The sequence below is a fragment of the Magnolia sinica genome, chromosome 7, assembly GCF_029962835.1.
Source record: "Magnolia sinica isolate HGM2019 chromosome 7, MsV1, whole genome shotgun sequence".
Classification (NCBI taxonomy): Eukaryota; Viridiplantae; Streptophyta; class Magnoliopsida; order Magnoliales; family Magnoliaceae; genus Magnolia; species Magnolia sinica.
Window position 1 is genome coordinate 62859280 of NC_080579.1, and position 27690 is coordinate 62886969.

Genomic DNA, 27690 nt, shown 5'->3' on the forward strand with positions numbered 1-27690 from the left:
TAGATCAATCTTATATTTGTGTTTTCCCTTCATCCAGGTTTGTGTGACCTTAGCAACAAGTTAGATGGCAAATAAACATTATAGTGGACCCTTGAAAGTTTTTAATGGTGGGCATCACCACTTTTCCTATGGTGTGGTCCTCGTAATATTTGGATCTGCCCCATTTTTCGGCTCATGCCCTAAAATGATATAGAAAAATGGACAAATAGTGAGGAAAAAAGACATACATCATGGTGGGGCCATTGAGCTTTGTTAGTGCACTTATATGTCACCCAGTTTGTCAATCACTTGAGTCATTGTGTCATATAGTCGGTTGAGCCTTTGGAAAGTGAAGACTGAAGACACAAGTGAAGTTAAAGGATCAAGGAAGCAACGATTGATAAATGAGTTGCCTTGGTGACCATAACCCTTGACCCAAAACAACTCATATACTTATAGATGATCTTGACCTAATAAGAATACCTAATTTAATCATCCCTTAGCCTTAGGCGACTAAGAAAAACAAGATAAACAAGGTTAAAAGAGGTGCGAATCTGTTGTGTCGAAGTTAGCCCAAAACAACAGATTTCAGGCCTTGTTCGATGGCATTGAGCTGCCATTGAACCATCTTCGATGACATCAAAGACCTGTCTGATGGCATCAATCGAGAGTCAGGAATGTCCAGTAACCAAAATGGATTTTTTGCTAGAATTGTCAATGGCATCGAAGTCCCCTTGATGGCATCGATTTGAGATCCAAAATGGTCTAGCCAGGTTTTTGGATTTTTCCCTTGATTCTCTCGATGGCATTGAAACCACTTCGATGACATCGAAATATGATGTTCGATGACATTGAAGATCGGGTCGATGACATCGAAGTTGGTCTAGAACTATCCAGCAAGAAAACATCATTTTTGTCTGGAATTTTTGATAGCATCGGAGAACCCTTAGATGACATCGAAGGACCTTTGATAGCATCGACAGAGCCATTATTTGCCCCTTTTTATTTATTTATATTTATATTTATATTTATATTTATATTTTTTTACTATTGGAGCTCGAACTGTTTAAATAGGGTATTCGATTCTTGGGCTTTTGATGGGTTTTTGGAGCAACCAAATATAAGGTGATTCCATATGCAAATCTTTCATCCTATACCTCTATTCTTAGAGTTTCAAGCAATTTGCCTTGAGATTTCAACTCTAATGAGGATTTCAACCTCACCATTAGAGATATGCTTGAACTCTTCCATTTCTTAGACATTGGACTTAAGCATCTTGGTATATTATTATCCAAATCTTCTAGGAGACCCATCTAGTTAAATCCCTTAGGATAAATAACTAATCATTAGTTGTAGGAAATTCAACCCACTCCTATCAGCTTGGCCATCTCAGAGGAGCATCTACTGCAAGGTGGTGATCATGAAGCTGAAGCCTAGGGAAGCAATAACAACATGATCGGAGGAGCATCTAGGAATTGATTCGAGCATAGAAGAGTGAAGATCAAGCAACCTAAGAGGCGCGACAAATGGGACTCAATCAGACAAGTGAGTTGTCAATTTTAGAGTCCATTGTTGTGTTCCTTCTTAGTGGAGGTTGGAGTGTAAGAGTTTGTGTTCAAATTCATTTAGGTTCTTTCGTAGGACCTTGGCTCTTTGGTAGGGGCTAAATACGTGGTTCTTGAGTAAGGCCAAGGTTGTTGGGTAGCTTAAGGAAAAACCAACAAGTGGTTCTTTCGTAGGCATCCGGCGGGAGAATACGTGTCAGGTTCTTGTGTAGGACCTTGGCTTGGGAGTAAAGCCTAAATTGTCGGGTTCGGGAGTAGGACCATTTCTCTTGTGTAGGGCATAAATCATTGGGTGCTTATGTAGGACCCTTGCTCTTGTTTAGGGCATAAACTTAGAGTCCTTGTGTAGGGATGTAAAAGTTTGAGGTGAATCTGCTTTAAAAACTCTGATACTGAAATCTGGTATACTCATGTGTTGAGTGCGTCCATCGGGAGTGGAGTAGGTAAGTAGCCGAACCATTATATATGATTGTGTTTAGGGTTGTCATTTGCACATTTATTTAATTATGCTTATATGTTTAAATATTTAATTATGTATGCATGATTAGATGTCTAGTGTTGATAGGTAGCGCATCCTGCACACACATAAACACTATCTAGATATGGATTAGTTGCTTATTTGCAAATCATTTGTAGTCTATATGATTGAATCATTTATTGATTTGGAAGCCTTAGAGTTACATGGTCTCACTTGGTTTAATTAATAATTGGTTTAAGTTAGGCAATTGTTATTTTTAATAGGTATAAATTTTTTTATTGGTCCTAATCACCCCCTATAGGGCATAACCTACATTCCTTGGCTCCAGCAAGCTTTCGCACTTAACGCATAGCAGCACAAAAACCGCAATTTAAAGCTTTTCAATAGGGCAACATAAACATGCATGCCACGTTAGTTACTTAGAGGGCATTTACATAATGGGCTGCCTAACTCGGTTGAGCCCCACCGTTATGTATTTTAAAAATCCACTTTGATCACCAAGTGATTTAAACAAATTTAAGTATAGGGCTGAAAAACTAGCTATTTAGGTGGACCACATGATTAGAAACTTTGTACTAGGCCATGCCCACCCTTCAAACTATTTCCATTGGTATGGCCCACCTAAATCATGAATGGATCTATTTTTTAGACCTAAGTTGAAACTTTTATATGCAATCTAATGGTTTAGATGGATCTCACATAATCATCATGATGGGCCTTGTAAAAAAATCAACGGTGGATGTCTCTCTCCAATTGTTTCCTTTGATGTGACCCACTTGAATCATAAATTTGATTGATTTTTTAGGCCTTAGTCTTAATATGAGTTGACACATCTAATCGTCAGAATAGATGGTAGAAAACATAATAGTGGGGCCAATCTAATCCAAGAGTCAACCACTTTTGGTGAGCAGAAAAACAAGTTATTGCCTGATTGGCAAGGGACCAGAGGTCGAGCTGTGTAGTCCCCACCGTGATGTGTGTCTAAGATCAACACCGTGCATTTGATGAGTCCCCTTTGAAAGTGCTCTTGATTGTCAATATATGTTAGTATTGAGTCTGTCAGCTAAGTGAGCCTTAAGATGAAGACATCAAGTCCTAGACTCTTCAAAGATGAAGGCATACAATCATGCTTACCAGGTAAACTAAAGCCTCATCAACCCACAACAAACCCTGATAGGTGTGTGTGTGTGTGTGTGTGCGCGTGTATATATATATATATATATATATATATATATTTGAAGACACAGGATGTCCCCACCTCTTTTTTAAGTGAGACTAATCCCTGCGGATACACATAATCACCTACAACCATGTGTATTGGGTAAAGCCAAGGAGGGGAATCGAACCCTCACCTATAGGGAGCAAACCTACGGTGAAGACCATTCGCCCAAACAACCCTGACAGGTACATGACCCCATAAAAATCTAACTTACCCTAAAAACTACTTTGAAACATTTTTTGGTAAGTTTGAGTTCATTGTACCTTGAGTATTGTTAGAAGAAAGAAACAAAACAAGAAAATCATATGTCCCTGTAATTTGCATCGAGCTACAATCGAGGACATATTCAATGCCATCGAACGATTGAATACATGTCCATACTATCCAGCAACAAAATGAAAAAAATGCTGGAATTATCGATTGCATCGAATGCTGTTTGATGACATCGAAACCTATGTTTCGATGATATCGAACGCATTTTGATTGCATCAACCTTGAGTTTACTTCTTCCAAAATGCAAGAATACTCTAAGTACTCCTCGATGTAATCGAACCCTTCTCGACGACATCGAAAGTAAGTTATCAATGGCATCGAAGGTTAATCGATTGCATTAAAAATAACTCCAGTTTGTCTAACAAGCTTTTAAGGAAAATCTATTTTTTCAAGCTCATCGAAGACCGATCGATGTCATTGAAATTCAAAATCTCGATGAATCGAAGGTCTGTTCGATGGCATCGAACATGGGACAAAACTATCCAGCAACCTTTGTGTATTATTCAAAAAGGAATCCCGATGGCATCGAAGTACATGTCGATGACATCGACGGATACTCGATGAGATAGGATAGAATTTGTTTTACACCCAATTAAATATCTGGTGTAAGAAGTCAATGTAATCGAAGATGGGTCGATGACATCGAAATTCAAATTTCGATGGAATCGAGTACCCTTCGATGACATCGACAATATCAGATTTCTGCCCATTTTTTGACCGTTGGGATTTCAACTTTATAAATACACTAGCCTTGCTTCTTGTAAAAATGAGCTAGAGTTTAAGAGAGTTTGAGAGAGTTGCTTCAAGAATTAAGACCCTTTTCCTCATTCCCTCTTTCCTATTAGAGCTCATCATTTAATCCTTGATATAAGCATTTACTCACATCTTCATTGTTTGGATTGAATTATGAACTCTAGCATTCAATGAGTTTCCAAATGCACTCATAGGTAAATCATTATATTGGAACTCTTGAATGCATAGCTCATGGGAATCTTCTCTATATGTTTAAATCATTTCATCTAAATAGAGAAGAACAACAAAACCCTAAACCTCACAACCTCGGAGCATTGTTCGAAGCATCAGAAGCAGTTACCGTTCAAGGGAGTTGAAAACTCTTCGTCAACATTGAAGATCTTCAAATTGTGCGAGAAAGGGGCTCACTCACTTATCTGTAAGTATTAAGAGTCCATTGAGTCAGAAGTCCTTTCTTTATGTAGGATTGAGATTCAGAGTTTGTGTGACAAAGTAGTCAAGACCTCGTTGTAGCCTTCGATGGTAGAATACGTGTTGTCCTTGTATAAGATGTGTTGTCCGTATGAAGGACATGTTGCCTTTTGTAGGCATAGATTGCTTTGTGTAGGCTTCTACTTTGTGTCCTTGTGTAGGACTCATCACCTTATGTAGGCACCTAAGGCAACCTTGTGTAGGTCCCTTAGTTAACCTTGTGTAAGTTGTGAAGGTTTATGGTTAACCTGATTTAAAACCATTGGATAATAAAATCCGGTATACTTTAGGAGAGAGTGCGTCCGTCGGGAGTGGAGTAGACAAGTAGTCGAACTACTATATATGATTGTGTTTAGGATCGTTTTGAGTACATTTACCTAATTATGCTTATGTTTATCATATGTTCACATTGATGCATGATTTAGTTTATATACAAATATTGATAGGAATCATATCCCACACACTATTACATACACTATCCTCATAGGCTTGTTCTTTACATGTAAATTTTGTGTAAGCCTGTGTTTTTGATTATCTATTAGCCTGAATGCTATAGAGTTACTTTGCCTTACTAATCCTGATTAGAGTTAGGCATTGATTGTTCTTATAGGAAAAGAATTTTAGAAAAGTCCTATTCATTCCCCTCTAAGACATTTGGACATACTTCCATACTTCAGTAATAACGGTTCTACTGCAATTTCACCCTTTAGGTTATGGGATATTCCAAAAATCATCTATATACAAACTCAGGTAGGCCATACTATCTAAAATCATGTGAAGGCATGCCTAAAACATATAAAAGTACTTAACGGGGCCCACCTGAGTTTTGGATGCAACTGAAACTTGGTTTGACCCCTCATCCAAGTGGGACACACACAATGGATGGGCTGGATTTGTGAACCACATCTAAGTGAGCCTAATGAATGATTATGAATGTTTTAATCGGAGGGTAACTCCTATCAACTGTTGTATATAGTGTGGCCCACCTAAGTCATGGATGAACTTGGATTTTAAGACCGTGGCCCACCATGAAATGATGCATCAGATGTCGACACACATCATGGTAGGTCCCACATAGCTCGACCTCGTGGGAACTTCCCATGAGGTCGACCATATAGTACCATTTCCCTACACACACACACACACACACTATACGGTCGAGCTATGTGGGCGCCACGGTGATGTGTCTCCTTTAGGTTATGGGATATCCCAAATATCAATCCTATACAGAACTTAGGTCAGCCATACCATCTAAAATTACGTGAAGACATGCCTAAAACATATAAAAGCACATGGTGAGGCTCACCTGAGTTTAAATGTGGCTGAAATTTGGTCTGACCCCTCATCCGAGTGGGACACACAATGGATGGTTTGGATTTGTGAACTGATTTGTGAACCACATCTCGGTGATTATGAATGTTTTAATGGGAAGGTAACCCCTCTCAACTGTTGTATGTGGTGTGACCCACCCAAGTAATGAATTGACTTGATTTTTAATCCCATGGCCCACCATGCAATGGTGCATCCGACTAATGGGGTAGATGTTAGACACACATCACAGTGGGGTCCACACAGATCGACCTCATGGCCGGAAGCTCCAATGAGTTGGACCTTATAGAGCTCATGCCAACTTTTCTAAGAACGCATCATACGTGGTGTGAATCCAAAATCTGAATGGCCCACGTGAAGCAGCGCCTCATGAAACTTCACTGGCCCAAATTTTACTTTATTCTAAAACTTTGGTTGGTCAAGAAAAATGAAAATAGTTTCCTCCCTTGATTTGCATTTCTCTTTGCTACGGCCCACAAGAATCTTAGATCAGGGTGAAAATTTGCCCCTTGGGGTTTTATGGGATTCTGCATCACATGGATCATTCGGATCAGACGTCCATGTGCAAAGGTGTGCACGTGCGTAGGTGTGCAGGTGAGCATGACCATATATATATATATATATATATATATATATATATAGCAATGGAAGGCCAACTTATATAGAATGGGTGGGCTAGCGGTAGGCCCCATCGGGATGCATTCGTGAAATTCACTCGGATCATTAAGTCCATGAAGGCAATTTAAACCTCCCGTTAAATTTTTACAGGCTTTTTTTTATTTTTTTATTTTTATAAATAAAAATAAAAATTTTATATGTGAAAATTCATCCACATTCAACCCACCGTTAAATTTTTACAGGCATTTTTTTTTGTGAAAATTCATTCATGAATATGGAATAAATATTATGCCCTTATATGATTCTTGTGTACTATAGTGAAACTGTTTGGATGGTTGGCATTCTCTGCACTATTTTCGCTCATGTGGTTCACCAAAATTATGATATAACTGATTCTTTTATCCCCACAACTGAATTATTGTCACAGGCCTTATGGTTGGAGTGGATTTCCAATACACATCAAGGTGTCCCCACCTTTAGCCGATCCATGTTCGTTGGGACGCTAACCCACTTTGCATGCTGACCGTCAATAGAAACCTTGCTAGTCGTCCATGATCATGGCCCAACAATGATATATGTGTTTAATCCAAGCTGTCCATCCATTTCCCAGCTCATTTTATGGCAGTAGCCAAATAATGAGCAAGATCCAAATCTCAGGTAGATCACACCACAAGAAAACAGTGATGATTGGACGCCCACCTTTAAAATTTTCCTAAGGTTCACTATAATGTTTATTGGCCATCCAACCTAGTGATTAGGTCATACATAATTGGATAAAGGGAAATCACAAATATCAGCTTGATCCAAAACTTTTGTGCCCTCAAGAAATTTTTAATGATGGGCGTTCCTGCATTCTTTCATGTGAGATTTAGATTTGGCTCATTTTTGCATTGATCTTGTAAAAGGGATGGACAGCTTGGATTAAACACATGCATCATTGTTGAGCTACAAGCACCAACTAACAGTCAGGTTGTGAGGATACTTTAGCAGTATGGCTCCAAAATCAGCCAAATTCATAATTTTGATGGGGCCACATGAAAGGAAACAGTGCAGCAGATGCCCACCATCCAAACTTTTTCATTTGATGTGATCCACATAAATCAGGTGTGGGCCTAATTTTTGGTATCCAAGAAATAATTTCCATGAGGCAGCTAATGGTTAGAGTGGATTCATATAAACATTATGGTGGGCCCTGTATAAAATTCAATCGTAAGCATCCTCTTCTTCCAATGTTTCCCTCGTTGGGTCAAACTGAAGCACAAATCTGTTATATTTTTTAGCCCTATGGCATAATTACTATCACGAGCTGAATAGTTAACAGTGAATTTCACTAACATATCATGGTGACGACCACCTCTAGCCTACTTGGCTCTAACTTGGAAGGATAGGTCCGAGATTTGGTATGCAAAAAGTCTCCTATGTACCGTTAGCAGGAGACCATTGCTCCATATATGTGTGTGTGCACGCGTGTCTACACACATGCACATAGATAGGTTCTCCTGCTTGATGGAAAGCTCAGATTTCACACAATTTTCATATTGGTACCTGTTCAAAGATGCAAGTTATAATAGGTATTGCCTACGACACCCTGCAGCAGGAAGGTCTTGAGCTCATAAGCTAGGAGGGTCCACCTTGTTGTTTGCGAGAAATTCACATGATTGATCTGTTTTTCCAACTCATGTTAGGTCATGAGCCCAAAAATAAAGCAGATCCAAAACTCAAGTGAGCCTGAGGATTGAACGCCAACTGTTGAAACATTCATGGGCCACAGAAGTTTTGGATCAGGCTAATATTTTTGTATTTTCAGTTCATCCCGATAGTAATCTGAATGCTTTAGATATCATATAAACATGACAGTAGACCATACGGAAGTTTCAACGGTAGACATATCCCAATCCACATTTTTGAGTTTTGGATACGCCTCTCGTTTCTCTTGCCCTGTTTGTTAGCCTTTGCAGTCCAATACCAACAAAATAGCAACAAAGCAAGACTACAAGGGGAGAGGATTATGTGGGACCCCGTCTCACCCAAGACGGTGGGGCCCTTATCATGGAGCCCACCTTGATGTAAAATACCAACAAAGCAAGACTTCTAGGAGAGCGGATCGCCTCACCCAAGACGGTGGGCCTTATCATTGAGCCCACCTTGATATATCTATTCTGTATCAATGCTGTCCATCCGTTTTCAAGTTTATTTTAGATCATGATTTCAAAATAAAGAAAATCCAAATATCAGGTGGGCATTATCTAGGAAATAATGGTGATTGAACGCCCTACCATTAAAAACTTCTTATGACACACTTTAATGCTCGCTGGTGTTTATATTTCATCCATTCCGCTGGATCGCGGATTGCGTCCTACCCCAGCCCCTCTCCAGCTGGGAACGGGCAGGAGCTTTGAGTGGCCACCTCTATATAAGGGTTTTATCCACTCCATCTATTCATTTTTCCGTGGCATTTATGGAATGGACCTAAAAGTTAAGCAGATCCAAGGCTCAAGTGGACCAACACCACAGGAAGAAGCGGTGATAATGATTCTCACCATTAAAACTTTCCTATGACCTATTCCGATGTTTATTTCCTATTCATAAAGTTACTCATACCGATGAAGAGAAAATACAAATATCAGCTCGATCCAAACCCAAGAAGTTTTCAATGGTAAGAGTTTAATTCCTATTGTGTGGTCCACTTGTCTCTTGAATCTGCTTCAGTTTTGGGCTTATATCCTCAAATGATACAGAAAAATGAATGGACAATATAGATAAAACTCATACATCACAGTGGTCACTCAAAGCTCCTGCCCATTCGTAGTTGGAAACCTTGGATGCAACATAAGTTTGAATGAAGAGAAAAGGCAAAAATCAGCTTATCTTATTGTACCCTAATTTGGCAATTTTGAAAAAGCCAATGGGAGAATGACAAGATAAGAAGGGGATAAAAAAGATCTTGAAAGATTTAGAGCATTTTTTGCAAGTTTATAATTGATGTAAGTTTACTTTTATATATCAGGAGATGGTCGACAAAATGTTATAGCCAATGTAAACAAGTACACTTAGGCAGTTCAAGATATGAAGGGCAACCAACGATAGTAAAAACAAAACCTTGGCGGATATAAATGAAACAAGGGGCTAAGAGGCACTTGGAAGATGAAAAATTGAGAGAAACGTAACAAGAGAAAATTTACGGAGATGCCTTTTGAATTTTGTAACTATTACAATAAATGGAAGAAGGATATGGAGGAATAAGCTACAACAAAAATCTATATAGAGCAAAGGAATTTAACAGAGCAGAGATTCATTTATAAAAAACAACCAACCAACAACAATCAATTAAATCTATCAATTTATCTTTTATCTTAGCTTATCCTGGAAGTAGTAGTAATTCTTAGTCATAATATTTAGTTATAATCTAAGTTTATACTCATATGTTGAATTTGTTCTTTATATGATATTAAACAGTTCTTTCAAATATATGGAGGAGTAAGCTACAACAGAAATCTATATATAACAAAGGAATTTAATAGAGCAGAGATCATCTATAAAAAATAAACAACTAACGACAATCAATTAAATCTATCAATCTATCAATTTATCTTTTATCTCAGCTTATCCTGGGAGTAGCAGTAATTCTTAGCCATAATATTTAGTTATAATCCAAGTTTATGCTCATATGCTGGATTTGTTCTTTATATGATATTAAACAGTTCTTTCAAGGATATGGAGGAATAAGTTACAACAGAAATCTATATATAGCAAAAGAATTTAACAGAGTAAAGATTCATCCATTCAAAACAACCAACCAACAACAATCAATTAAATCTATCAATCTATCAATTTATCTTTTATCTCATCTTATCTTGGAAATAACAGTAATTCTTAGCCATAATATTTAGTTATAATCCAAGTCTATGCTCATATGCTAGATTTGTTCTTTATATGATATTAAACAGTTATTTCAAGAGATGCATTCTTGTAGTCGCTCCTGGTGGTGCCGATTGTGCGTTTTTGTTTCTCCCTCTTATTTGATTTGCACTGATATTCTGAAAGTCTTTTCTTGTGGAAGGCACAAAGTAACCCATCTTTGCAGGAAGAACCCCACCCCCTGATTATCACCTGATCGTTATAAACTTCTGCAAGTGGTGAGTAAGTGACCGATCTTCTTAGAATCTGGTCATATACGTTCATAGTAGGTGTATCTGCTTATCTTGGCACTTGGGGTCAACATTAATCAGTTTGGATCGAGCTACTGTATCAATTTTGGCACGCCTGTATAATTAAAAACAAATTAAGGGACCAACATTTTTTGGCACGCTGGGTGGGACTAAAAACTACTTGGTTGCCATAATATTTGGTCAACTAAAGTACATTTGCTGGTGCAATAATCATTTGGGATCATAAGCCAAATGGATGGTTGTAATACCTCAACAGTTGCTGGTGTGGCTAATGAGACTCCTACTCACGAGGAAGACGTCCAAGTCCAGCAAGTGCCTGATCAAAGAGATCCACCACCTATTTTGGTGCCTGTTCCTCCAAATCCAGACAGACTATTGACATCCCTCGTTGAGCCTGTGGAGATTATATCAGCCCGAATGGTTGATGTGTAAAGGGAGATTCGGTACATTGTAGAACTATCGCGAGTTCAAGCAGAGCATTCACGAGTTTAGGCCAAGGCTTTCAATATGTATATGGTCGGCCACACTGAGAGCATAAATTGACTGGTGGCTTCGTTTACTGATACAACATTTGTTGCACCTACGCAACAGGCCGATGCAAGTTTTATGGGAAATCATGCACCCGTGCCACCAGTTCAGTCGATGCCACAGACATTTCCAGTACAATGGAACATGCCAATTGTTCCTGTCCCTGCTCTAATGGAGGATGTGTGAAATTCATCGCCATTAGTAGATTTTAGATGTCTTGAATGTGTTCATGTACTTGATATATGAAATTCACTGCCATCGGTAGATTTCAGACGTCTTGAATGTGAAAATAGGAATGCGGTTCATGAAGTCAGGAATCAAGGGATGCCTAGGGGGCACCCTTTGCCTAGAAATTAACACTATAATAAAGAACAATATCAGGATGGCATTGAAGTATCATCAGTTGCTCCACAACAGTAATGAGAGCGTAACCAAATTGTTCAAATGATACAGGAAATAACAGGTCAAATTCTTGGCCGAACTACAACTCCGGTTTATCATAAGCCATATCCTGATTGGATCGACCGGCAATATTCATTGTTGAGGAACTATCAACCTGACTTTATGTTGTTTACAAGTAATGTAGGTCAATTGACCGTAGAATAATTAGGTAGATTTCCCATATAATATCGAGAATTAACTAATAATGAGTATTACAGATTACAGTTATTTAACAATTCACTCACTGGAGTAGCTTTTACATGGTATTCCAATTTACTATTGAACTTAATACAAAATTGACAAGAAATAGAAGAAAATTTTCATACTTAATTCTTTTACAAGGACATAAATTTTCATGCCTGATCTTACTCATTTTCGGTAAATACCAGGGAAATCGGTCGAGAATTACATTGTTTTTTTAAAAGAGCAAAAAGCCGATGCAATGTAATTACAATCGATGCAAATTCTATCCAATTTGCTTAAGATGGACTGGAATTTAAGCTTGGAAAGAAATTTATCGGAACGAAATTCATTGATATTTATAATTTGACTAGGTAGGTGTCTTGATATGAGTATCTACTCATTTAAAAAACACAACCAACCAACAACAATCAATCATATCTATCAATTTATCTTTTTATCTCAGCATATCATAGGAGTAACGATAATTCTTAACCATAATCTTTAGTTGCAATCCAAGTCTACACTCCTATATTAAATTTGTTATTTATTTGATAACAAGTAATTCTTTCAAGAGCTACATTCTTCCAGTCACTCCTGGTGACCAATTGTAAGTTTTTTTTTTTTTCCTTTTGTTTGATTTGCACCGATATTCAGAAAATCCTTTCTTATAGAAGGCACAAAATAACCATCTTCAGAAGAAGAACCCCACCCTCTTATTATCGCCTGATCATTATAAACTTTTACAAGTGGCTGAGTAAGTGACTGATCTTCTCAGAATCTGATCATATATGTTCATATTGGATGTATCTGCTTATTTTAGCGCTTGGGGTTAATGTTGATCAGCTTGTATCGAACCTTTGGTATGCTCGCATAATTAAAAAAACAAACTCTGCGATCAACAAATCCAAAATTTTGTGGCCCATTAAAGGTCAATCACTAATTTTTCCATGTCATGAATGGCGTGGATACATAATAGATACATCAAGGTGGTCCCTGTGTTAAGGGCCGCACCGTCTTAGGTGAGAAATCGGATTACGTACTGAGTTCACTTGGTATGAGTTACTCAGTACACTCTTATCGTACTAAGTAAACTCAATTGGGCCCACCCTGAATGTGTGTGGTCTATCCTCGACGTCCATCCATTTTTCCATCTAATTTAAGGGTTTGAGCTGAAAATTGAAGCATATCCAAAGATCAAGTGCATCATACCATTAGATACAGTGGGGATAATGATTTCCACCGTTGAAACCTTTCTAGGCCCCACAATGATCTTTATTTGTCATCCAACCTATCCATAAGATCATACAAACATGGATGAAGGGAAAACACAACTATAAGCTTGATCCAAAACTTCTATGACCCCCAAGAAATTTTCAACAGTAAACATTCATTTCAACTGTTTCTTGTGGTGTGGTCCATTTGAATACTGGATATGCTTCATTTTTTGGCTCAAGCACTAAAATTATCTGGTAAAATGGATGGATGGAGCGGATAAAATACATTAATCATGCTGGACCTCACAAAGTTTAATCAGTACGCTAAGCGTAATGAGTTACGACACAATCCGCTTCCCTTGGGTGAGGCCTGGTCTCACCTAATTACTCTCCCGACTTCTATAGGTACATTGCTAGATTCACGCTTTAGAGTAATCTTAACCTATTGAATATGTTCGGCTCATCGTGATGGGCGCATCCAACCATCATTTGTATCCCTCACACTATCTTTGTTGCCAAAAAATTAGGCTGATCCAAAATATAAGTGGACCACAACAGGTAAAATCATGTCTAAAAACTTTTAAATCACATGTTGCAACCCACCTGAATTTGGAATTGTTGGATTTTTGGGTTGTCCACTCATTCTGTTGGATCACATCTTCTAAATGGATTGGAAGGTATATATAAAACAATGTGGGTCCCACATAACCCACCTACAGTCTAAAAAAAAGGTTTTAAATGGTGGGTGTCTCTGTTGGAGATGTCAAACCCAAACAAACGTTACCCTGTCATCTAGACCCTCCAACGAATCCCTGAAATCTGGACCGTTGATACGTTTCTAAAAGTATCTTCCAGCTCCACCGTTTCAAGCTTTTGAATTCCCAAGTTCTGTTACATGCACCTAATGAATGCTAGATGCATTTAGATTGGATGTTTTTTATAATTTCATAATGACTCCAAATGCCTATAAATTGGCTTCCCACTATCCGATTATAGCAATGAAATAAAAAATCAAATTCCAGCAGCTCCTCTCTCTATAACTGGCTGAAGCCAGCAACATCCTTCCTGTTGTGCATGGTACAATAGCAGCATTTGAGAAAATCCTGTCTTCCTGTCTAAGCAAACCTAATAAGCCAGTGCCTTCAAACTGGTATCAGAGTTAGACGATCCCGCGGGACCGGGTATAGTTTGAAGGTGTAGATCATGTGATCAAGGTGTTGCCATTGCTACATTAAGAAAAAGGGGTTGTTGTTGATCCATGGTGTGAAGAAGTGATGGCGTCCTCGATCCAGCCGCAGATTCCAAAGTTATCTAAAGATAACTATGAAAACTGGTTCATCCAGATGAAGGCTTTGTTCGGATCTCAAAATCTATGAGAGATCGTCAGTGATGGGTATGTAGAACTCACAATGGAGTAAGAAGCCTCCTATTCTGCCGAACAAAAGACTACTCTTAAAGATCAAAGGAAAAAAGAATAAGAAGGCTTTATTTGATATATATCAAGGGTTGGATGATTCCACCTTTGAACGAACCATCGAAGCTACGACATGCAAGCAAACATGTGAGAGTATCATCACCATATTCAAGGGTGTTGATCATGTCAGGAGGGTTCAACTCCAAACCCTTAGAGCCGAGTTTGAAGCTGCACATATGAAGGAAGGTGAGTCCATTTTAGATTATTTTTCAAAATTGCTTGTTATAGTTGACAATTTAAAAAGATATGGCGAAAAGTTTGAAGATATTCGGGTAGTATAAAAAATACTTTGATATCTCACAACCAAATTCGAGCATATGGTTGTGGCCATTAAAGAATCGAAAGACTTGAAAAACCTGTTTGTCGAAGAGTTGATGGGATCATTACAAGTGCATGAGCAACGGATGCAGAAAAATAATGCATCGACGTTGGAACATGCTCTAGAGTCTAAGTTGGCTCTAAATGACCAAAATAGTGATCATACAAATCGTGGAGGTCGCAGCACCAACACTAATGCAAGAGGAAGGGCATGTGGATATCATCTAAACCATCCACAAAATCAATAGAAATTTACCAATTTTCGTAGAAGGGGGAATGGTAGAGGCCAATTCGTACGAGGTCATAAAAATATGAGAAATATTCAATGCCGGAATTGCAACAAATTTGACCATTATGCCTTGGATTGTTAGAGCAAGCTAGTGGATCACGATGAACGATCCAACTATGCTGAAACATTGAGTCATGACCAGGAAGACTCCACAGTGCTCCTTACACAAGAGAAAGGCTGTGATCGACCAAATGTATAGTATCTCGACATAGGTGTAAGCAATCACATGTGCGGGAACAAAAGCCTATTTGAGGAACTCACAGAAGGAGTCATGGTGATGTTACATTCGGTGACATTAGGTGTAAGCAAATGATCCATCCCCTGATGATTGAAGACAGTGCTCTCATGGCTTCATTCCATGTTGCCTAATATCAGTTGTGGACTGCTTTTTTTGATGACCGCAAAAGAAATTTAGATACTATTGAAAGAACATATTCCCAGAAATGATTTAGCACGTTTAATGTACTTTCTTGCGATTTTTTGGCTTCCTGGATACTACCTGAAGCCATCTCTTCGAAATGTCATTTATTTTGGACTGGATTTTCAAAAGAGGTACCGAGTAATCCTTTGACTCGAGGATTAGTATTCTCAGGTTTTGGTTTCTATAAGTGGACATATGGTCAGCAGTCCAGACCATTATCTGCCCCCAAAAAAAAAAAATGTGGATGGAACATTCACCAAAAAACTTCCAGGCTGCAAATTAAAAGTTTGTGGTTCTATTACGGAGACTTTTAAGGCATTGTCCATGAATGTTGTCCAACAGACCAGCGGCCTGAATACCGACCATTGGGCCCACTTGTACAAACTGAATCCCCTAGGAAGTAATACTAAGTGGAGGTTTGTGTAGCTAATACATTGGAGAGAGTTGCCTACCACAAACTGGCACACCTGCCAATATGGCACATGTCTGATTTCAGAGCCTAAAAATCGGCTATTTCACTCCTTGGGCCACAATGTACAACCAAATGAATGGTTACTTGTATTCTAGCCATCTATTTGTATTGTACACTGGACAGCTAAGAATGAAACAGGTTGATTTTTCAGCTAAATCACCTAAAGAGTGTGGTCCACCTGATGGAAGGTTCGTTATCTTGCACGTGTGTGCCATATTTGCAGTTGCGATTGCATGTAGATGGTCAAGGCTCCACACATGCAGGCTTGGTGTCCTCATACTATGCATATCCTGGGGTCAAGGATCATGTGATGCCTGCCAGCCATTGGCCTTGTAGACTTATTGCCTGAAAGTTTAAACTAGCTTGCCAGGAACAGCTTCCATACCACTTCTCCCAGATTTTTGTTCTTCAAGTCTTCACATTTCTTCACTGATGATGGAAATGTTTCATGGGCAGGTCTTTCTTTTTACACTTCCGAGAAAACATTACGTGCAGCATTTCAAGGCTTCGGTGAGCTTGTTGAAGGCACGGACACTGTTGTTTATCTATTGCTTTGTCAAGAATGCTTATCATATGCCATGAATGGCTTTCAATGTCTTACACAACTGATGCCGGTAATACGTCTCAACAGTTAAAATTATAATGGATAAGATATCCAAAAGGTCCAAGGGCTATGCATTTATAGAGTATACCACAGAAGAAGCTGCGGGTGCGGCTCTGAAAGAGATGAATGGGAAGGTATACACAAATGCCCTGTTTCTGCTTCTTTGGCATTTGGATATTCTCTTTTTAGTAGCTGATTTGTGTGGTTTCGTGTGCTTGCAGATCATTAATGGCTGGATGATAGTTGTTGATGTTGCAAAGATGAACCCACCTAGATATAGCCGGGACCACCCTAGGCCAACTGTCTGAGATCTTAAGCTGCCCAACAAGTTCATCTGCTCCTTGAAATGGGCACTGCCTTTTAAGTGCTGCCGGAGGAAGAGAAGTGTAGGAGAACATAAAAAATTGCCTGGTCCGAGTTAATAGTATGAATCATGGAGTTCTCACTGTAGGAGAACTAAACGAGGGTTATTAGGCAAAATCGCCTGTCTGTACGGATCTCACACACTTGAAATTGCAGCATTTTGGCCTATTGCAGGTTTAACTTTGTTGTGCCACAACCAATTCCAGTTTGTCAGCTTAGCTATCCTCATCAAGCCATGTCACTCAATGTCTAGCTTCCCAACGGGTAGACTGTCCTTTTCCCTCGTATCAATGAAGAAGGGAGAAGTCTGTTGGTTCTTTTGTGAAGCACTAATGCAGTGGCAGGGGGACAACCAAGAAACTGGGGTGGCTATTTTTCATGCGTGGGGTGGACAGTACCATTTCTCTTATGAGGCTTGCTAATGCCACTCATGTAGTCCAGCCTATGAATATGTTAGTAAGTGCGGAAGTGTGAGCCCTCAAGATTTAACAGTCTACACAATATGGAACCCTTACGAAGCTGAAGATTAACGCTCTAGATCCAGCGGCCCGCCTATTTACTGCTGGAGTAGATGGGTCTATTCACCCCTCTGATTCAACGGTATAGATGGCCCCAGATCACGATATGTGAATTAGATCGTCCCAAAACAAGCTAAATGGACAACTTACTATGTACCACTATTCCTCTTTCTCTCTCGTTATTTTTCATGAATGGTACGAGAGAGCCTTATCCCTTTTATAGGAAAGGATGGAGATGGGATGAGATCAGGTTATCCGGTCTTCTCCCTATCTCTCATCCAAAATCAAATTCAATTTTGAATTTGAAAAACCAACTAAGAGAAAAAGAGGAGGCTGGAAGAGGCTTAAAAACATGGGACCCACCCACTGGTGATTGCTCACCAGTGGGCCCCATTGGCCTACGTCCAACATCTCCCACTTAATCACATTGTGGGATAAGCACAAAAATATGTTCATCTAACTCACATAATAACAACCAAAAACCAAACATCGCGATCAAAAGAATCAGATGCGTGGGACCAGATGGATCGTCGTAATCTTCTCACAAGTGCTTAGGTACTAAGTGATCACCTAACTAGTACTCAATAACCCAAGCTTTACAATGCCTGTCCTAGTCCGTATGACCATACCGGATGAAATGAACTCCTGATCTGGAGTACTTGGTCAACATACGCACTTATCCAACTTATCGAGCTATTTTGAAAATTCAATTTTTCACAAACTTCGACTAAAATCAATTTAAAGCAATATTTATATATATGCCTTTAAGAAAAAATATTGTTTGCAAAAGTCTAATAAAAAATAATTCGATACTGCCGGCAGATAAGTCTTCAAGTGCGTATTTGTAGTTCTAAAAACTTGGTGTAGCTATTACGGGATCTTTCCTGTGCAGATGTGTAATTTGGAATCAATCAAGCCGCTTTCCTAGCGTAACTGAGTCTGACCAATCAAGGACCTGTCGTTATAGTACACTAAAGTAGCGACACTCAATCTTATCTTCCTATACACAAGATGAGGGTAACTAAGGACACAGAGTCACTATGGGACTAGCTACTCGCACGTTGCAATGATTAGATCGAATCAAAGCAATCTGTAGGTTAAAGGTCCAAACACGTGGCTACAATCCGCGTCGTAAAATAGACAATACTAGTTGTATATCGGGTCTACAATATGCAAGTCATTCTACATGAGGTATGACTCATTTCATAACCTCATAACCTGGCTATAGATTCAGGCCATAACATTGATCGCATGAAAAGAATTGTGCGATTATGTTATTCAAATTGATCAGTCTCATCTTCAATCTTAAAAGATTGTAGGTGGATACGACTTACTCATATCTTCATCTTTTATTATTCACAACAAAGAGAAGTTCGTACCTCAGTATATGAACATCGCCTCAAATGTACCTCTCTTATATATTTAAGGTTGGTCAACCCGTGCAAGTGACCGGCCTACCGATAAAAATAGAAGTCATATATGATCTCATGGTAGATGTTGATGATCTACTTACCTAGTTTATATTAGTGTTCAATACTGAATAAATGGAATGTGTTATTTATTAATGAAAGATCAAAGATACTAAAAACAAGTACATCACTCAAGCTTTCCTCAATCCCATCTTGCCTGACGTGAACTCGAAATAGATCTCTGGCTATAAGTTTCGTCATGGGATCAGCCATCATCTCCTTAGTAGGAATGTAGTTGAAGGCAACCTTCTTATCTCTCACTTGATCGCGGACGTAAAGATACTTGATCTCAATGTGCTTAGACTTCTGGTAGTGTTTAGTATCCTTTGTCAAGTCAATGGCAGAAGTATTGTTTATCTTCAATGATATAGGCTGAAACACGCTCGGTACAACACCCAGACCTATTAAAAATCTGCGAATCCATGCACACTCCTAAACTACAGCATAACATGCAATATACTCGGCCTCCATAGAAGAAAGAGCTGTGGATGTCTGTCTTTTATTCGACCATGAGATAGCTCCCCCTTCGAGTAAGAAGACATATCCTGAAGTAGACTTTCCCTCATCAGCATTATTACCCCAAGCAGCATCAGAATATTCTTTGAGCTCGAGGCTTGTGCCTTCATAACACAACATTAGGTCTTTTGTTCTTCTGAGATAGCAGAATATACGTTTGACGGCTTGCCAATGAGACTCTCCCGGGTTACTCCGATAACGACTGACTATGCCAACTGCATAGCTAATATCCAGTCTGGTGCAAAGCATAACATACATTAAGCTCCCTATTGCGCTTACATAAGGTACTGAGGACATAACCAATTTCTCGGCTTCAGTCTGGGGACATGATTTTCTGTCTAGCTTGATAGCTTTATCCATAGGGGTTTTAACAGCGTTTAAAATTTTCATCTTGAACCGCTCTAAGATCTTTTGTATATAGGTGGCTTGAGACAAGCCTAAAAATTTCTTAGGGTGATCCCTGATGATTTTTACCCTAAGAATAAAGTTGGCTTCACCAAGGTCTTTCATCTCAAAGTTTGAGAATAGTCAATCTTTAATCAATATCAACAATTGCATGTCATTACCAGCTAGCAAGATATCGTCTACATATAGAGATAGTATCAGAAAAGATCTTCCAGACCGTTTCATGTATACACAATGATCTTCTTCACTCATCGTGAATCCAAAAGTGGTGATGGCTAAGTGGAACCTCATGTTCCACTGTCTTGAAGATTGCTTCGGCCCATATATAGATTTCAACAACTTGCAGACTTTCTTTGGATGTTTTTTGTCCACGTAACCCATGGGTTGTTGCATGTATATCTCTTCATCCAAGTCACCATTTAAGAATGTGGTCTTTACATCCATCTGATATAACTCTAAGTTTAAACTTGTGACAATGGATAAGATCACACGGATTGAGGAGAACTTTGCAACAGGCGAAAAGGTCTCCTCGTAATCAATGCATTCTTTTTGTGTAAAACCTTTAGCAACTAATCGTGCTTTATACTTGTCCATTGTACCATCTTCCTTTCTTTTGATCTTTAGTACCTACTTATTACCTATCGCTTTGTGATTGGAAGGCAGATCAACAAGTTTCCAGACTTTATTCTTATCCATGGAAGCAATCTCTTCGTCTATAACAGTCACCCAATCGGCCGAGTTAAAAGATAATAATGCATCCTGATATGAATCAGGTTCATCATTATCAACCACAACGCAAGAGAATGTCTATCCCTCAATATCAAAGTATCTTTCGAGAATCAATCCTCTTTCGCTTCAACATAACTCAAGAGCCTGCTGAGATGTTCTCTCACTGTCCTGACGAACTAAAGGAGCATTATCATTTTGAGAAGTAGAACTCCCACTCTCCTGAGATATATCAAGTATTTCAAAAAGTTTTATTGGAACATTTTGCTTTATTCGGTTGAGGTATCTATCTTCAATGAAGGTCACGTCCCGGGATTTTATCTCAATCCAATATGCACGGTCCTCATAAATTAGAACGTATCCCTTTGAATGTATGGGGTACCTAATGAACATGCATTCAATGGTTTTACTATCAAGTTTACCTCTATGCAGAGTAGGTATCAAAACGTATTCCAAAGATCCCCAAGGGCGTGGGTTGGCTAGAGAAGGAATCCTCCCAGATCACATCTCATTGGGGTCTTAGAAATTGATTTGGATTAGACTCTATTAAAGACGTAGATGGCTGTTAATAATGCGTCTCCCCAAAATGTAGTAGAGAGATTGGCTTGTGCCATTATCGATCTTACCATGTCCAATAGTGTACTATTCATTCTCTTTGCAACACCATTTTATTGTGGAGTGTAAGCCATTGTATACTGTTGAATAATGTCAACGTTTTCACAATATGATTTAAACATTTCAGATGTATACTCGTCACCTCTATCAGATCGAAGGATTTTAATCTTTTTCTCAAGCCGATTTTCTACCTCAACTATATATTTAAGAAAACAATCAAAAGTCTCAAATTTGTGTGAGATGAGATACACATATCCATAGGACGAGTAATTGTCAATGAAAGTGATAAAGTATTGACATCCATTTCTGCCATGTACATTGAAGGGTCCACAGATATCTGAATGGATTATCTCTAGTGTGCCCTTAGACCTAGCTGCTTTAGAAAATGATTTCTTCGAAGTCTTCCCAAACACACAATGTTCACAAAATGACAAATCAACTTTGGATAAGGAGTCTAACAGACCAGAATATATTAGTCTTGTCATACGATCCTTTCCGATGTGACCTAACTTCACATGCCATTTTTGAGAGTCAGATACTACAATTTCATTCGACATAACAAATAAAACAATAGGTGTATTATCATTTTATACGTCCAAAATAAATAAATATGAAATTAAATTTTCCCATGCAAAGATGAGGTTATTTAGTCTCAAAAAAACTTATGTCCCGGAAAAACGAATATCAAAACCATCAAATAATAACCTAAAAACAGAAATTAAATTCCGACGCATCCCCGGTGCATAGAGAGTATCACGAAGGATTATTGTTCGCCTTATACGTGTACAGAGATGGGAAACGCCAATCCCTAGTACGTCTTCGATAACATTATTTCTCATATACACCTTGTAACTTCCTTTAGCTACAGGTCGGAATTCCCCGAGTCTTCGATGACTCCGTGTCACGTGTGTTGTTGCGCCTGAATCTAAAATCCACTCGTTAAATATAATATCAAAGGAAAGGATTTTATAACAAATGCTTATATTTAAAGTATTTGGTGGCTTAGGAATTACCGTCTTTTTATGTGCACACTGCTAGCATAATGGCCGAAATTTTTGCAAACAAAGCAAATTATATTTGTCTTTTTCTGCTTTTTCTTTCCATTCCCCTTATTGAGATTTGGAGGTGGTGCTGTGGATTTTTGTTCTTGGTTATTCTTTTTCACATTCTTGCGAGCTTTGAACCGTTTCTTATTAGCTTTCTGCTTATGGATTTCTGCTGCAAAGGCCTTGACCGAACCTGGCTGAATTGCATTCATTTCAACCTCACGTACCAAGTGGCCACAAAAGTCTCTAAACGTAGTGATAAAATCAGTATGGTTCAAAATTCTTTTAATTGGGGGCCTAAGATTCAGGCAAGGAACGGTGCATTGCTATTATCTTTTGATTTTCAGTCAATTTACACCCAATATTTCTAAGGGCACCTATCATATGCTCTATCTAACGAATATGATCTTTGATAGGGCAGCCGACTGACATCCTATACTCTTGGAATTCTAATTCAATTGTCCAAACTTTTGCATCTGACTTCTGTACAAATGCATTTGTCAGTGCTTCCCAGATTCCCTTAACGCTGTCATGCACTTTATACGTAGATATGAGTTCTTTGTGTATAGTGCTAATAAGGACATTACGGGCTGAACGATTCTATTTACGCTACTTATTGTAACGGGTCATTGCAGCCCTATGTTATCTTAAATTTTCGTTCTTAGCCAATATGAGTTCTTCTTGAACCTCATCGAGTGTGTGCGATATGTTGTCCTCGTTCAGAAGGCTTCGCACCGCGCGGGATTAGTCTTTGTAGTTGTTACCATCGAATTGTTGTCCTTTGAGCTGTTCAACAATTAACGCTTTAGTGACCATCTTGACATTGCATCAAGTACCACTACTTAGCTATAATTTAAGGTATTGATACTAATCATCAGCATTTGTACGAGTTATTCAAGTTTTCAAAGTATAAAAATAGTCAATACATCTTAACGAGATATGAAAGTCTATATACCCGAATGGGCGGTGTAGAACAATTAAGTTCTCTTTTTAAGATGAGATTGATGCTTTTATAAGAATATATTTGTATAACGTGCAACCTTCCATTACGGGTTGCATGCATCATTTGATGGAGGAGAATTAACTCTCACTTAGGTTATGCACAACCTATTTATATAGGGAGCATTTAAACACTAAGTTTTTTATTTTCAAATGAAAAATGGGCTTATATCTAATCATATCAAGCCTAATAATGTCATACATAAACATTATCATTAGATTTAAAAATGAAGTGCTTAAACATAAAGAGAGTTCAATCATCACCTGTGATCATGACCATTAGTGATAGATCCGATCATCACCGTTAATGATCATTATTGATGATGGATCCTATTATCAACATTGATCATGATGGTTGATGATTGTTTCGATTACTAATGATCTCTTGATCAACAGTGAATAAAATGATATAAAGGAAACTACATTCACATGCATGTATACATACATGTAATAATCCCACCGTGTCTTGTAAGCTGACGGCCAACAAACATTTCAATGGGCTTAAAAAAAAAAATACGCAATACAGATTGGGCATTGGAAGCCTATTGACATATTCCAGAGTGTAAATCATCTGGAGACTGTTGGTATGACTTGTCCTGGCTCATCCCTACTCGATCTGGTCTCGGATGTTGAGTTGCATGGAACTCATGAAGTTGGCAACCATAACCTAGTGGAGTCATTATTAGATGATCTTTAGAACCATAGACCATAAGACAACTCTATGGACCCTGAGCAGGGGCAATGGGTGTTGATGGATGGCTGACTTTGCTTTGTAGAGTCCGGCCCATAGGCTATGAAGTTGGCCCGCCCGTTCCAAGTTGGGTTTGTGGGCCAGGTGAAAACCAGGACTACTCAGGTTCCTAGAGAGGAAGGCACTGCGTGAGGGTCGTTTCACACCGTTGTGACTACTTTCCTCTCTCTACAACGGAAGGAAAACGGGCCGGTGCAGCCTTTGGCCCAACATGCTCTTTAGGCTTAGTCCAGCCAGACCACCACCTTTTATATTTATTATTATTATTATTATATGTTTCAGATGCATGCTATAAAAACTAATGTTCTCTTAAGGTGATTTAGGTGACAATAGGAATTATCCAATGCCACACTTACTGAAAGTATAGGTTATATGCATTTGCATTGGATAGGTGAGCCCTTCCTTGATTGGTCTCAATCCCTCGGTAAGTGCTCCCCCGACTCAGAATACCCATGGCCAAAAAAAATACACAATAATTGGGTGATCCTCTCAACAGGTTGCAGAAGAAGAATCACATATCTATATATATATATATATATATATATATATATATATATATATATATATATATATATATATATATATATATATGCAAAAATCCACATGCATTGAGCATACACACATTTCTCCAATCGTTAGGATTGTCTGGTGAAAATGATTAGCCACATCACATGTAAAGCATATATAAAAGGGGGTCACCTATCTGATGCAAGGGAAAATTCCACATTAGATCCTTCACAAAACATAATGTTCTTAAATGACTGAGATCCTCAAGTGCTAAGGAGACATGTTGCCAAGTCTGAGGGATGAGATAGGACTGTGAGATCAGACTGCGTGCACATCACGCTGCCAGAGTATCAAATAACTCTCCATAAACAGAGTATCAAACCTCAATCCCACGGTGAAGATCCATGTCTCAAAAATCAGGCCCATCTATTTATAAAATCTGTCAGACATAATTCGACCTTCGGTCCTTTTATCTTGGTCGATTTTCTTTTTCTACATGTGTGGCCCACATCATTGTCATATCTATTGGATTTATGAGGTACGTCATCCCCATACTGGGGACCATCTGATGAACGGCTATCATCAATCACACATGCGACTTCAAATGCATGGAAACAGCGGCTGTGTAGGTGGGCAAGATATAGCCAACCCGAACCATCCAAATTGTGGGGCGAATTAGTTTGATTTGAAGGCTCTTCGCCGTCCATGTAGGGGCTCACATTTTGGACGGTTTGGATTGATATCCATTTATTCGTCACATGCCAAAAAGTTGTACATGTACTCCGCGTGAGGTTCTTATTATTCACCAGCTCCATCGTTTGTACGGTGGTGAACGGTACTCCTGTGGGGCCATGCATTCGAAATTGGCAGCATGTGCACGTGGGAACACGTGTTCTCTATAAAACTGGCCCTTTTGCTATACACGCCGTTCATACATTTTGTCAGCTCATTTACGGACATGAGGATAGAAATGATGCAGTGTGGAATATCAGTTGGACCACTTGGCTGAACGCCCACCATTAAAACATATGCACTTATGAAAGGAATTTTTTACTTAAAAAGGGTCACTTTCCTTTTGTGATGAAAATTATAAATCGGATATCTGTAGAAGACGCCCTGATACCACTGTTAGTAAGTGCGGAAGTGTGAGCCCTCAAGATTTGACGGTCTACACGATATGGAACCCTTATGAAGATGAAGATTAACGCTCCAGATCCAGCAGCCCACCTATTTACTACTGGAGCAGATGGGTCTATTTACCCCTTTGATTCAACGGTATAAACAGCCCTGGATCACAATCTATGGATTAGAACATCCCAAAACAAGCTAAATGGACAACTTACTATGTACTACTATTCCTCTCTCTCTCTCTCTCTCTCTCTCTCTCTCTCTCTCTCTCTCTCTCTCTCTCTCATTATTTTTCATGAATGGAAGGATGGAGATGGGATGAAGATTATCCAGTCTTCTCCCTATCTCCCATCCAAAATCAAATTCAATTTTGAATTTGAAAAATCAACTAAGAGAAAAAGAGGAAATGGGAAGAGGCCTAAAAACATGGGACCCACCCACTGGTGATTGCTCACCACTGGGCCCCACTGGCCTACGTCCAACAGAACATATATATGGGCATGCATCCAATCTGTTCATCTGCGTTTTGGTGCCAAAAGATCAGTGCTTGACAAGAACAAATGGGCCATAACATGTGAAGATGGATTCGCCTGATTTGTTGGAATCTACAAGCTGCTGGCCACGCGATGAGTAGATTGATGTTTTCTTTCTTTCTTTCTTTTGGTAGGTGAACAGGGCTTTGCTCTAAAACTGTGGAAGTGACGTTGGCCTTTCATTGGATCCTTACCACATGCGAAGCTGTGGTGCAGATAATTTCCACATGTGAAGGTGCGGCACGTTTACCCCATTTTATGTGATTAGCAAACATCCTAGCATAAGATGGGGGCATGCATAGCCCACACCCGTCTATATGCATTGGGGGATTAGCAAGCTACCTATCTAGGTGGTGGCAATGTGCCGGGCTAGGGCAGGGTCAGAGTTGAAGGTGGCAAGCCTTGGCCGTGACCCAGTCGTGTCCTGAACTGGGCTGAAAAGACTCTGGCCCTACGGGGCAGCTCTGCAAGGAAAAGATTTAAATGATGAAAAGGTTTGAATCATTGAAGCATGACTTGAATCCAATGTGTTTAAACTAACACGGTAGTGAGTGGGAACCACTTACAAGTGTCTTTAGATCATTTATTCTTTTTTACTATTCATCATGACCTTGGGCCCAGCCTAGTTTAGACACTGGCCCTAGGTTTCAAGCCCTGCCCTAACCCAGACATCTGACCTTGGGGTTACGTTTAGGGCCAGTTTGGCCGGGCGTATTGGATGGGATTGGAAGGGATTAGGGTGGATAGGTTTTTTGAATCCAGCGGCGTCCGTATTGAGGTATGTTTGGGCGGAGGATGGGATTGGAGAGTGAATTCAGATGGGATTTCGTGCTGGGTTTGGGGTTTCCTTGCTGGATTTCTCGTGGGATTGGGGGTATTTCGTTGCTACATGCGAAATCCTGTGGAGATGCAGACCTATGCCCTAGCTGATGATATAAAACCCATGAGGAGCCCACTGTATATATGTATGTAAATCCACTCTGTCTATCAGGTGTAAACCCATATTTAAACCATAAATACTAAATATAGATCTGATCAAATATTCTTATTGGTCACACCAATGGGAACGATTCTGGTGTATCATATGAGATATGTTGCAATCCCATGCCCGTTCAAACACGATAGGGGCTGGATAGGGCAAATCCCGTCTGCCCATCCAAACATCCCAACAGGTGACTCGTTGGATATAGCAATCCCATAGGATTGCAAGCAATCCACTGACGCAATCATTAATTTCTTGAAAAGGGTGCAATCCACCGTAATACAATCCAATCCCATGGGATTTGCCTGTCCAAACACGCCTTTAGGGGCAGGTC

General features: G+C 39.2%; 1 protein-coding gene and 1 long non-coding RNA gene across 2 annotated transcripts in view; one reads left to right on the forward strand and one right to left on the reverse strand.

The window, feature by feature from the left end:
• Window positions 1–27690, reverse strand: part of LOC131250647 (uncharacterized) — a 59297-nt gene that overhangs the window by 5863 nt on the left and 25744 nt on the right. The gene's annotated exons all lie outside the window — the stretch shown is intronic.
• On the forward strand, window positions 16715–17339 carry LOC131251380 (uncharacterized). The gene is made up of 2 exons (XR_009173794.1): window positions 16715–16932; window positions 17020–17339. It is a non-coding gene; the product is annotated as an uncharacterized LOC131251380 (long non-coding RNA).